The sequence below is a fragment of the Sorex fumeus genome, unplaced genomic scaffold (assembly GCF_029834395.1).
Source record: "Sorex fumeus unplaced genomic scaffold, SorFum_2.1 ptg000178l, whole genome shotgun sequence".
NCBI classification, from domain to species: Eukaryota; Metazoa; Chordata; class Mammalia; order Eulipotyphla; family Soricidae; genus Sorex; species Sorex fumeus.
Window position 1 is genome coordinate 1,600,026 of NW_026606235.1, and position 12,398 is coordinate 1,612,423.

At 52.8% G+C, this 12,398-nt stretch overlaps 1 protein-coding gene across 1 annotated transcript in view; it reads right to left on the reverse strand.

The window, feature by feature from the left end:
• SCRT2 (scratch family transcriptional repressor 2) overlaps nt 1-12,398 on the reverse strand; it is a 240,779-nt gene that overhangs the window by 165,333 nt on the left and 63,048 nt on the right. The gene's annotated exons all lie outside the window — the stretch shown is intronic.

The following is a 12,398-nucleotide window of genomic DNA, read 5'->3' on the forward strand; positions in this document are numbered from 1 at the left end:
GCATGAGGGCAGAGGTTTGTGTGACCTCAGTTTTGCCTCCCAGGAGGTCCTTATAACTCCTCTGGAAGGCTGATGGGCCTCCAAAGAGGAGGAAAGTGGGTGCAGCCACAGGGACGTGGGGCAGAGCTAGGGCAGAGTGGGGTCTCTCCTACAACAGGAAGGACCTGCAGGGAAAGGCTGACGGTACATGCACCCTCCCAACTCTGGATGTTCTGTCCCATGGACCGCCACCCTCCCTGCCCCCATCCCCCCTTGAGTTCTTCACACACAAAAGGCAGCCACCACCCCCCTAGCAGGGTGTGGGCTTAGAGGGAAGGAAGCTCAGAGAGGCCAACCCCAAACTTTAAGGTCAGAGAGTCCAAAAATCAGGGCTCGGAAGTGGGAGTCTGAGGAGGAAGAGGGACTTGGGGAACGCAGTGCAAAGTGAGTGGCCCTGCCTTGCCCTGGTGTGACCTGGAGCAATCCCAGCTCCCTCTCTTGGGGGTGGGGGTGGGTGTGGGGTGGGGGAGATTTTAGTGTGGAAGGATCTTGCCGGGGAAAAAGGCGGGGGCCAGCTCTGAGGTTCCCCCTCCAGGTTGATGACCCATGAGGAGTAGCCGGTATGGGCTGGGCACACAAAGGGTCAAAGCCTCATGGTCTCTGCCTGCCCGTGGCCAGGGGGAGCAGGAGGGGCCGGGTGGCGCTTCCTCTCCCATGGCTGGCCTGGCTTGGACGCAGAAACAGGAAGCTCTAATGGGGGCCCCGTGACAGGTTGGATGTGGATTTTATTCTAAGCCTAAAGAGGAGATTTCCGTTGGTTTGTTGACAAGCATCCCGGTCAGCCGAGCTGTCTATCTGTCTGTCTGTCTGACAAGCCACAACCAGCCCCCAGGGACTGGGCTGGGGCTGAGCAGTTTAGTGAAACCAGACGAGGGTGATATTCTGCTTAGGAGAATAGATCTCATGGCACAGATGGGGAGACAAAGGCACCCCAGAGTATGACAGTGAGCCTCCTGGGCACCATGTTAAGGGGCTCAGGGGTCATCGAGGTGGTGTCAGAACAACTCTGTGCTAAGCGTTGGCCCTTGTGGTGCAGAAAGCCAGGCAGATGTGTTGGCTGCATCTGGCAGGGGAAGACATCGAGGACCAGCATGCTGGGCTTGACACCATTGTCCCTGAATCCTTAAGGTGACTTTTCAATGGGCACCTTACAAGATCTCTGCTGGGGCTGGGGATTGTCTCCAGGGCTAGGCCATGCTGTGCGTGCAGAAGGTCCAGTTCCACACCAGCACTACATGTTTCCCTGAGCACCTTCCAGGGAGCCAAAAGGAAAAAAAAATAAAAGTAGGTCACATCACCTCAGGGAAGGCATGGTCTGTGGGCTGTACTACGCTGTCTATACTGCAACCTGGGCCACGCTCCAGCTCTGTTTCCATCTGCCTGGACACATGCTCTCTGCTCCATCCTAGCGGCCTCTACTCCGGGGTATCTGTCCCGCAGGGGCCAGGGCAGACACAGGCCCTGTCTCATCTCAGGGGATGGGATCAGGCAAATCAAAGGCGAGCACCCAACTGTTCAGGGAGGTGCACCCTCCCTGATGCCAGTGCTGGGCCCAGGGGTTCAAGAAGACTCTGGAAGGCTGCCGGGAGTGTGGGAGGGATTTTGGAAAGTGAGGAAGCTGCCAGCCTAGACCGAGATTGTCATTTCTGCTGGGGCAGACTGGTTCCTTGGAAGCTGCCCCTCAGCCTAGATTCTGGAACCTTCCAGCACCCCATGAGGGTGTGTGTGTGTGTGTGTGTGTGTGTGTGTGTGTGAGAGAGAGAGAGAGAGAAAGAGAGAGAGAGAGCGTGCGAGAGGGAGACCTGGTTCCACGGAAGCTGCCCCTCAGCCTAGATTCTGGAACTTTCTAGTGCCCCATGAAGGGGTGTGTGTGTGTGTGTGTGTGTGTGTGAGCTAGGGGGAAGTCTGGTTCCATGGAAGCTGCCCCCTCAGCCTAGATTCTGGAACCTTCCAGCGCCCCATGAGGGGGTGTGTGTGTGTGTGTGTGAGAGAGAGAGAGAGAGAGAGAGAGAGAGAGAGAGAGAGAGAGTGCCCCCTCAGCCTAGATTCTGGAACTTTCTAGTGCCCCATGAAGGGGTGTGTGTGTGTGTGTGTGTGTGTGCGCGCGCGCGCGCGCGCGTGTGAGAGAGAGAGCGCGAGAGCGAGAGCACGAGCTAGGGGGAGGCCTGGTTCCATGGAAGCTGCCCGTCAGCCTAGATTCTGGAACCTTCCAGCGCCCCATAAAGGGGTGTGTGTGTGTGTGTGTGCGCGCGTGCGCGCGCTACAGCTTTCTTCCACACCCCCACCCCCACCCCATTCTGCAGTTCTGCAGAACAGCCCTCTCTTTTGTTCTGTCTCCCCCGGAGGGTGAGGGGCTGTGAGCCTCGCTGAGGGCTGGCAGCTGCTGCCCTGTCCCCCAGGGCAGCCTGGCGTCCGGAGCAGCTCCTCAGGCCAGACTGGCCCCAGCTGCCGAGGCCCTAATTAGGCGGAGATGAGATCCGCTCCCCGATCTATTTCCCACCGGCTAATTATATACACGTGGGCCTGGGAGACTGGCAAGCCCCTGGCAGGGCACTTCTGTTGTGAGGTGTCAGGGGCCCCTGGGAAAGGATCTGTGTGTCCTGCCTGCAGTACCTCAGTTTACCCTTTCAGTGGAGGATAGGGAGTAACTGAAAGGAGCTAGATATTAGGGGGTGGGGGTTGGGAGTCACAGGGGGCGTGCTCAGGGTTTATTCCTGGCTCTGTTCTCAGGGATAACTCCTGGCAGAGCTCTGGGCACCATAGAAGGTCCGGGGATCAAATCCTGATTGTCCACGTGCCAGGCAAGCGCCTTAACTGCTGTTCTCTCTCTCCGGTCCCCAGAAGGCCCTAGTCCTGTCTCTGTTGAGCTAGTTCCTCTCAAGGGGACTGGGGTGGGGGGGACCCCCCCTTTCTGTGTGCCATTCTGTGTCTAAGAGGAACTTAGACTCCAGGTTCCAGGCTCTCAGGTCCCGGGAAGGAGATGACACAGACTTGAGTATGACGATGCGACAGCTGCCTCCCAGACAGAGGGACCCACGGGAAGGTTTAGCCCCCCTTGCAGAGCCTCCAGCGACGATAGATCAGCACATGGAGACTTTAAAATGTGTCATATTAATTTTCAATGGTAAGATTCATACTGTCACTGTCACTGTCCTCCTGTTGTTCATCGATTTGCTCGCGCGGGCCCAGTAACGTCTCCACTGTGACACTTGTTACTGTGTTTGGCATATTGAATACATCACGAGTAGCTTGCCAGGCTTTGCTGTGCGGGTGAGATACTCTCGGTAGCTTGCCCGGCTCTCTGAGAGGGGCGGAGGAATCAAACTGGGGTCAGCCATGTCGGCCGCATGCAAGGCAAACACCCTACCGGCTGTGCTAAGATTCATATATTTATCTAAAAAGGTATGAAAAACAGACATCCAGACATCAAGATAAAAGAATTTTGCAGTAAACACTTTTGTATCTATTAGATACACAATTCTTGATATTGTGCTAGATTTGCTTCCCCGGGCATTGATCATTCCTCTCTCCATCTGTTAAGCTTCTTGTTTTGGAAGCTTTTCTAACTGAATTGCAAACCTTAGAACATTTTCCCACAAAGCCACTTGAGCACGCACATCATTAACTTGATTTTATATTTACTTAGAGTTCTCTTCTCTCTCCCTCCTTCCTCTTTCCTTCTTTCCTTTCTCTTTCTCCCTCTCTTATTCTCTTTTTCTTTCTCTCTCTTTTAAAAATTTATTTAAATTTATTTATTTATTATTATTTTGCTTTTTGGGGGTCACACCTGGCGATGCTCAGGGGTTACTCCTGGCTCTGCACTCAGGAATTACTCCTGGCAGTGTTCAGGGGGACCATATGGGATTCCAGGGATAGAACCTGGGCTGGCTGCATTCTCTTTCCCTCCCTCCCTCTGTCCCTCCCTCCCTCTGTCCCTCCCTCCCTTCCTTCCTTCCTTCCTTCCTTCCCTCCCTCCCTCCTTCCTTCCTTCCTTCCTTCCTTCCTTCCTTCCTCTCTTCCTCTCTTCCTCTCTTCCTCTCTTTCTTTCTTTCTTTCTTTCTTTCTTTCTTTTCCTTCCTTCCTCCCCCCTCCACCTCTCTTTTTTTGAGGGAGGTTAGTTAAGGTAAAGTTTGGATATAGGGGAATTCACTTCCCCAGAGTGGAAAGGTGCCACTTACTGAATTTAGGTCAATGTATACTGTACCCTAAGCTCCAACTGGGATATAGAGAAACACCATCAACAGAAAGTGCCCTCATTCTCATATATATATATATATATATATATATATATATATATATATAGCCACCGCCCCCATGCATGCACCTAATATAGTACTAATAAAAAGCGGTCACTGATGCTGGCTGCCTGCCGTTAACTGTTTCTAAGTAATGTCATTTTTCTGATACTTTCTTGACTAATTTTGGTCAACACTGACCTTTCAGTCTGTTGCCTTCCCCAGTGATTTCTTCAGTCTGAGTTTGAATCCCAGCCCTTCTTCTTTCTGGTCCTATGACTTTGGATGAATGACTTAACTGCCTCCTGCCTCAGTTTCCCCATTTGTAAAATAGGGATAGAAAGAATATCTAAGTTATTGATGAGGCTTTAGCACAACAGGTGCCTAGAATTATGCCTATTACCCGTTCAGCGGTTAAAATGTTTTTTCTATAACTCAAACACCGTCAAACACTGTCCTCCCGTTGTTCATCGATTTGCTCGAGCGGGCCCAGTAACGTCTCCATTTTGAGACTTCTTGTTACTGTGTTTGGCATATTGAATACGTCACGGGGAGCTTACCAGGCTTTTCCGGGCAGGCAAGATACTCTCGGGAGCTTGTCGGGCTCTCCGAGAGGGGCGGAGGAATCGAAGCCGGCTCCGCCGGGCTGACTGTGTGCAAGGCCCTATCGCTGTGCTCTCGCTCTATACTTATTACTGTAAAAAAAAGCAATTGCATCAACTATAAAATTATTACTGTAGTAATTATTAACTTTCTCACTCTCATCTTTTAACATATTGCCATCACAGTTTACCATTACATGCAGAGTCAGTGGTATTTATTTTGTGACTGCATAAATCTTATTTTCTGCCAAGTCAGATTTCCTATTACAGTTGCATTTCCTTTCTTGTGAAACTCTTTGTTCTCCCTAGAATTACTGCCTGCTTTGATTTTACTCCCTGTTTCCTCTGAACTCATCCTTGATTCGCTCACATCCTCTATTTCCCCATAGTCACACTTAGATAGTAATTTACTGGCTTCAACTTTATTTCCTGAAACCTTCCTACTCCTTTGAAAAAAACCCAAACAGGACTGGAGCAATAGTACACTGGGTACAGCATTTGTTTGCGCATGCTGCCAAGCTGGGTTCAATCTCCGGCATCCCATATGGTCCCCGGAGCACTGCCGGAAGTGACTCCTGAGTGCAGAGCCAGGAGGAACCCCTGAGCATTGCTGGGTGTGGCCCCAAAACAAAAATGCACAGTAGCACTGCCATTCTGTTGTTCATCGATTTGCTTGAGTGGACACCAGTAACGTCTCCATTGTGAAACTTGTTGTTACTGTTTCTGGCATATTGAATACGCCACGGAGAGCTTGCCAGGCTCTGCCTGTAGGCGGGATACTCTCGGTAGCTTGCTGGGCTCTCTGAGAGGGACGGAGGAATCGAACCCAGGTCGGCCGTGTGCAAGACAGACACCCTGCCTGCTGTGCTATATCACTCCAGCCCAAAACAAAACAAAAAACAATATATATATGTATATAAAATGAAACTAACAAACAGCATCCCCCCTCCCCAGTTACAGTAACTACCACCAACGGTGTAAACACTTCAACAATATTCAAGTACAAGTGGCTAGAGTGATAGTGCAGTGCTAGGATGCTTGCTTTGCACATGGCTGACCCAGGTTTGATCCCTGGTATCGCAAATGGTTCAGTAAGCTTTGCCAGGAGTGATCCCTGAGCACAGAACCAGGAGTAAGCCCTGAGCACTGCTGGGTGTGGCCTTAAACAAAAAAAAAGCAAAAACTTACCCAGTACAACCTGTAAGATAAGTATTAGTGAGCTCCTACTTTGTGTTCCTGTCAGTGTGTGTCTCCAACAAGAGAGAATACTGAGCCCGTACTCCCCAGCCAGACCTCAGTTACTGCCTGGATTTCTCTAGCCCTGTTGCTCCCTGGCATCAACCGAGGCCTCACTGCTGCCCTTCGCTTATTCCCCAGAAGGGCCACTGTGGGTCTTTCTTTAGGCCCTGTGCTGGGCAATGCCAGAGATATAGCAGTCCCATCCATTTCCAGGTTGGCATTTACGTGAACATGTGAGTCTCCTGTGGTCTCGGTGAAGGTGTCTGGGGTGGGGCAATGGCAGGATGTGAGCTGTTAAGGGCATGTGTGTATCTGGGACAGGTTTCCTGTTGCATCTCAGTTGTGTCCATTATGTGGCCCTGTGTCCAGGTGCTGCCTGCCCGGTGTGCACCAGCTGGGGGTCTTAGTCTTGGTTGCTTAATGAACCACTGGAAACCAATGACTTAAAACCAGCTCATTCTAAACTTAGGGGACCTGGTCTGAGAACACATTGGGTGACCTTATCATTGTGTGAACCTCAGTGTATTACAGAGATGTAACCCACCACAACCCACAGGTGACAGGGCATAGCCTATTGGGAGTATCACTGTGTACATGGGACACTGTCAACGGCAGTGTCACCGTGTAAGCCTAGAGTGGACCTCAGTCAAGTAGCCATTGCCCATGTCTGGGCTAGCCAAGGGGTTCATACGACTCATCCTGTCATTCTTTCAGGCCTCTTGCTGCCCACATGGTCAGCCTTAGAAAAAACCATCCCCCAACCATTCCTACCCTTTGACAACTCTAGTTCCCGACCTTGGTTAGAAAAATACACCCCAGGTCTGGAGAGACAGTACAGTGGGTCGGGTGCTTTCCTTACATGCAGTCAACCTGGGTTTTATCCCTGGCATCCCCTCTGATACTCCAGAGCTCTTCCAGGAGTGATTCCTGAGTGCAGAGCCAGGAGTAACCCCTAAGCATTGCTGAGTGCGGCCTCCCTAAAACAGGGAAAAATTCAAACCCCGCTCTGCCCCCATGACACACACAAACAGAGGCTTAGATAAGGAGGATCTCATTTTTTTGGCCTGTGTCTCTCCCTGGGGACACAGCTCCGGGAAGCAGGGACTGTGCCCTCACCCCGAGGATCAGCAGATGTTTTCATGGGCTTCCACGGGATGAAGGGGGTGAGGAAATGAGTGAACATGAGAGGCGAGGAGGAACTGGCTCCTGGGAACTGGGGGGGTGGGGTGGGGGGCTGGCTTCAAGTCCCAGCTGTGTGAGAGAGAATTGTTCTCCTTCCTGTCTCTCCGCTTCCTCCCTTGTACTGTGTGGATCTGTGCTCTCCAGGGTGCTTGGGATTCGGAGTCCAGACTGCAGGCTGTGAAGGGGACCGAGCCTTGAGGCCTCCTGGGGATGGAAATATCCGGTCCCAAGGTCAGCCCCCTTCCCTCCCTGCGGCATCTGGCTGGAGCCGGGGCTCTGTCAGGAGCCTGCCAGACTGGCACTGGGGTGGGCGCGAGGCCCCCTGACAGCTGGCCGGGCAGCTCCAGAGGGTTTGAAGGACAGAACAGGTTTGTTGGACACCCTGGTCTCCCTCCCTACCTATCCCTCCTCCGACTGTGTCGGAGGAATAATTTATTCCACTGGTGGAATAAATCCCGTTAATCCTACACATGGCTGCAGCCTTTGCAGCTCGCAGACCTTTCTTGGTGTGAGTCTCATTCCACTGTGAACGGTGGCGGCTGCTTTTCCTGTGGGGACACGGCGGCTCCGAGACAACAGCTGCCTCCAGCTTGGTCGTGGAAAATGACACTGAAACCCAGGGTGGGCCAACCTGCTCTGTCAGGCTGTGCGTGTGTGTGTGTGTGTGTCTGTATATGTGATTGTATGTGTGCACACATGTGCATGTGTGTGCATATACCTGAGTGCACATGTGTGTGAGTGTGTGCACATGCTTATGTGTGTCCACATGTGTATGTGTGCACCTATGGGGGGGCATGACTGTGGTTGAGCCTCATGGGGGCCACACTCTGTGCTCTCCCCTCACTGCCCCCTCCGCCCCTGACCACACACGCAGCTTCTCTGATGCGTGTGGTGATTAACAGAAGTGGGAGCCAGGCCGCCTTGATTCAAACCCGCCCTTTGCTATTTCCTAACTTGGGTGGGGGGAAGTTTTTGGCCCCATCATCCCTTACCTCAGTTTCTGCCAAGTCCCTCAACCTGGGGTACTATCAGGGACCTGAACATTAAAGGTTAGATCCAGTTGGTAAACAGTACATTGCTAGTGTTTAGGTTTTTAAGTAGCAAGGGAAGTTCCAGTTCGAAGCAGCTCATAAACATTTCTGAGTCTCGTTTCCCCCAACACCTGTGGGGCCTGGGACAGACTGGGGTGCTCCCAGGGGGTGCGTCCCTGGCATGGGGTCCACCCCATCTCCTCCAGCAAATCCTCAGAGGTGAAGCCACATGGCCCAAGAGGGCAGAGGCGGGGAGGGAGTTGGGGACGAGACTGAGACTCACTTTTCTTGCTTCCTTTGGACCCAGAGGTTCTTATTTCAGAAATGGTGTCGCTCCACCTCTGAATTTTGGTGTTCTTTGGGGCAAAGCCAGGGGAGGGGGCAATCAGTGATGACTGGTGAGACCCCCCCCAACCCCGTACCACGCCGACCTGTTACCCCCAGGAATGTGCATCCGATGGAGCCAAAGTATCTGACTTTCTTTATGAAGCAAGGCTTACAAACAGTCTTTGCTGACTATTCTCTCCCGAATGCGGCCCAGTCGTTGGTCAGATGTACTGAGCAAGGAACTTTCTGCTCAAACACTCTGTAGGAAGGTGTTGCCATATGGCACAACCCTGGGAAATAACCATCAGTGAGAAGTGGCTTGTGTCATTCTCCACACACATTGCAAAGAGTTGTAGATCCTGGAGTGGGAAGAATCCCTGGGTGGGTGACCAGGCACCTGTCAGAGGAACACACATCCTTACATTCTTGTCCTGGTACGGATTCTCCCTGCAGGCTCACCCAGGACCCAACTCACATGTGACCCTAGTCACGTGGGACCCTATTCACCTGAGACCTCTATTCACCCGGGACCTTATTCACCAAGGACTCTACACATCCAGGGACCCTACTCACCCGGGGACCCTACTCACAGGTGGTCTCTGGAGGAACTGGCAGGCTGGAGCCAGGGTGGGAAGGGGACTCATTTCTTATTACTGTACCTTTCGAAGTCTGAACCTGAGCATCTGCAGAAACAAACACACATTTTAAAGAAAGTGAATGAAGCAGGTGACAGACTTGTGATGGGCAGATCCATGGCAAGGCCTGGAGGCCCAGCCCTCCCCCGCCCCCTGAGACAACCACAGGCCACATTCTGGGCTCTGCCCAGCTTGGTTTTAGGGCTCCACCCGCTACGGTAATATTTTGGTTTCCACATGCACAGCACCCACGGGGAGTCCCAACCAATGGGCATCAGCTTCCAGCACTGGGCCGCCTGCCAAGGTTGGTGGTGGGCATGACCATGCCCAGGAATGGCGTCGTCTGAATGCCTGAGTGGTGATGCAGTCGTGGATGGAATGATGATGCTTCCCACAGTCTTACAGGTCCTTCTGCTCGGCTGTATGTCTGCACCTTCAGGTGGGTGCATGAACACTTCAAAACAGCCGCCCTCATCAACCGTCTCAGAGCCTCCAGGGACTAGTTCATCCTCCCACCCATCCACCCATCCATCCATTTATCCATCAGTGAATTTTTCCATCACTCTATCCATCCACCTACTCAGCCATCCATCTTGTCAGTATATCCATCCATCCATCCATCCATCCATCCATCCATCCATCCATCCATCAATGTATCCATCCATCAATGTATCCATCCATCCATCCATCCATCCATCCATCCATCCATCCATCCATCCATCCATCCAATCAACCTTTATTAAGCACTTCTCTGTGCAAATTCTCTAAGACCTGAAAGTTCAGGAGAGAACAAGTAAAAAACCTTTTCTCAGGAGATTGAGGTAATTTAGTTCAGGGGTGGAGTTTCCACGGAGGGAAAGGAAGCAGGGAAGTTAGAACCCAACCCCCCTGCTTGCCTTTTTTATTGGGGTGTTTCTGTTGGGATCTACAATAAAACAGGCTCATTTCAGCTATCTGGTTGGGTGGATTTTGACGGTGGTAGACATCTGTGCATCCACCCTGCAGACACGTCCTGGAGCATTGCTGTCTCTCCTTGAAGTCTTTCATCCCCTTCGCCCTCAATCTCTGATCCCCACCTCCCATCTGAGCCACTGCAGATGAGTTTTGCTGCACTGGAGACCAGCTTTATGCCTTTGGGAGATCCCACAAATGGAATCTGACTACTCTCACTCAGTGGAACGCATTTGTGGTTCTTCCATGTTGCGTTGTGTCTTTTAGCATTGAGGATCCCCTGGCATGGATATCCCAGTCTTATTTGTTCATGCGACCTGTTGCTGGACAACGAGACTGGGTCCACCTTTTTGGCCACTGCAAACAAAGGCTGCCCTGAGCACCTTGTGCATGATTTTGTGCCCACGGATATTCTCTTCTCTTGGTGGCGCTCTTGGGGCTGAGATGTGCCCTGAATTAGTGTCAGCTTAATTTTATTAGAAGTTGGGCTTTAAGGTGGGGACATCAGAGCAGGCTTCTCTGCCCAGGGGGTGTTTTCAGCAGAGTAGATAGGTGGAGGTGAGAGTAGCCAGGGGTTGGTAAGTCTTTAGGATCCAGGTACTGGTTAGTGGGGCAGGAGGATAGAGTGGAGGGAGAGAGGTAGGGGGTGGGGTCATAGCGAAACAGCAGAGCCCCTGCCCCCCCCCCCCCCGGCCCCCACCACCATGCAGCAGAGATGCTGGCTTTCGCCAAAGCTTGGCTTTCACTTTGTGAATTTATGGGCGAATTCTGAGCAGAGATGGGGCGGGGGCGATGCATGTTTTAACAGCCCCCTCACCTCCAGGCGGCCAAGTGGAGAGTGGGTGAGGGCGGAAGCAGGAAGGCCAACATGGCCAGAGAGGAAGGGCTTGGACTGGTGGGGGAAACAGAGTTTAGGTTCTGGAGTTGCTCTGAAGAGGCGGGGAAACAGGGATGTCAAGGACAGCGTGGTGCAGAGGTGACTGCTAGGGTCTGAGAGGGACCCTCCCGCCTGAGGCCTAGAAGGAAAGTTCACCTCAGGCTGACAGCCACTAGGACCTGCACTTTGCCACCACCTGAATGAGCTTAGAAGACCCTGGGCCTGGGGGAAGGAACGGCCCAGCCTCTGGTTTTATTTTAGCCCAGTGAGACCCTGAGTTAAGGGTCCCCTCTGCACTGGAATTCTGGAAGACTCAGCTTTCCTGTCACTGTGATTTTTCTCTTCCTTCCTTCCTTCCTTCCTTCCTTCCTTCCTTCCTTCCTTCCTTCCTTCCTTCCTTTTCTTCCCTCCTTTTCTTCCTAAAAACACTGAACAAGCAATTTTGTTTTATTTTATTTTTTTGTTTTTGGGCCACACCCAGCAGTGCTCAGGGCTTACTCCTGGCTCTGCACTCAGGGACCCCTCCTCCTGGCAGACTGGGGGCACCCTAGAGGGTGCCAGGAATCCAACTGGCATCTGCAGTGTGCCAAGCAAACACCTATTCTGCTGTCCGTTCTCTCTGGCCCCTGGTTTCCCCACTCAGCATTCTGTGACGAATGCTGCACCCTGGAGGCTGACAGGGGCAGAGCTAATGGGGTCCTTTGGACAGTGGAGCCCCGTTTCCTGAAGCAGAGAGGGGGCACTGGCTCAGAGAATAGGACTCGAACCCTGGTTCCCACAGGAACGCGGGGCCAGAGCAGCACTGGACGCTCTGCCAGGCCTCTCACCAACCAGGACCTGCAGCGCCAGCCCCTCAGGCACTGGCCCCCCAGAAAGCCTGTTCCCGGCCACCCACTGCCAGCCTCTGCTCCTGGGCTGCAAGCTCAGGCAGGCTCCGAGCACGGCGGGGGCCGGGGCCCGGGAGGGAGAGGAGCGCTCGCCCCCACAGAAGAACGTGACTCAGGGGTGCAGAGCCCGGCCCTCACAGGGAGGGACAGACAGACTAAGGGTCAAAGGGACCCCAGGCTAGAGTTCCAGCTCTCTGCCTAAGACTTCCTCCCTTCTGCCCTTTTCTCACTCATTGTCCACATCTGTGGTGTATTTGTGTGTCTGTGTGTCCATGTACCCATGTGCCTGTGTGTCCATGTGCTGCGTGCCCATGTGCTTGCGTGCCTGTGTACTCAGGTGCCCATATGCCTGTGTGCCCGTGTGCCCATGTGCCTGTGTACCTATGTGCCCAT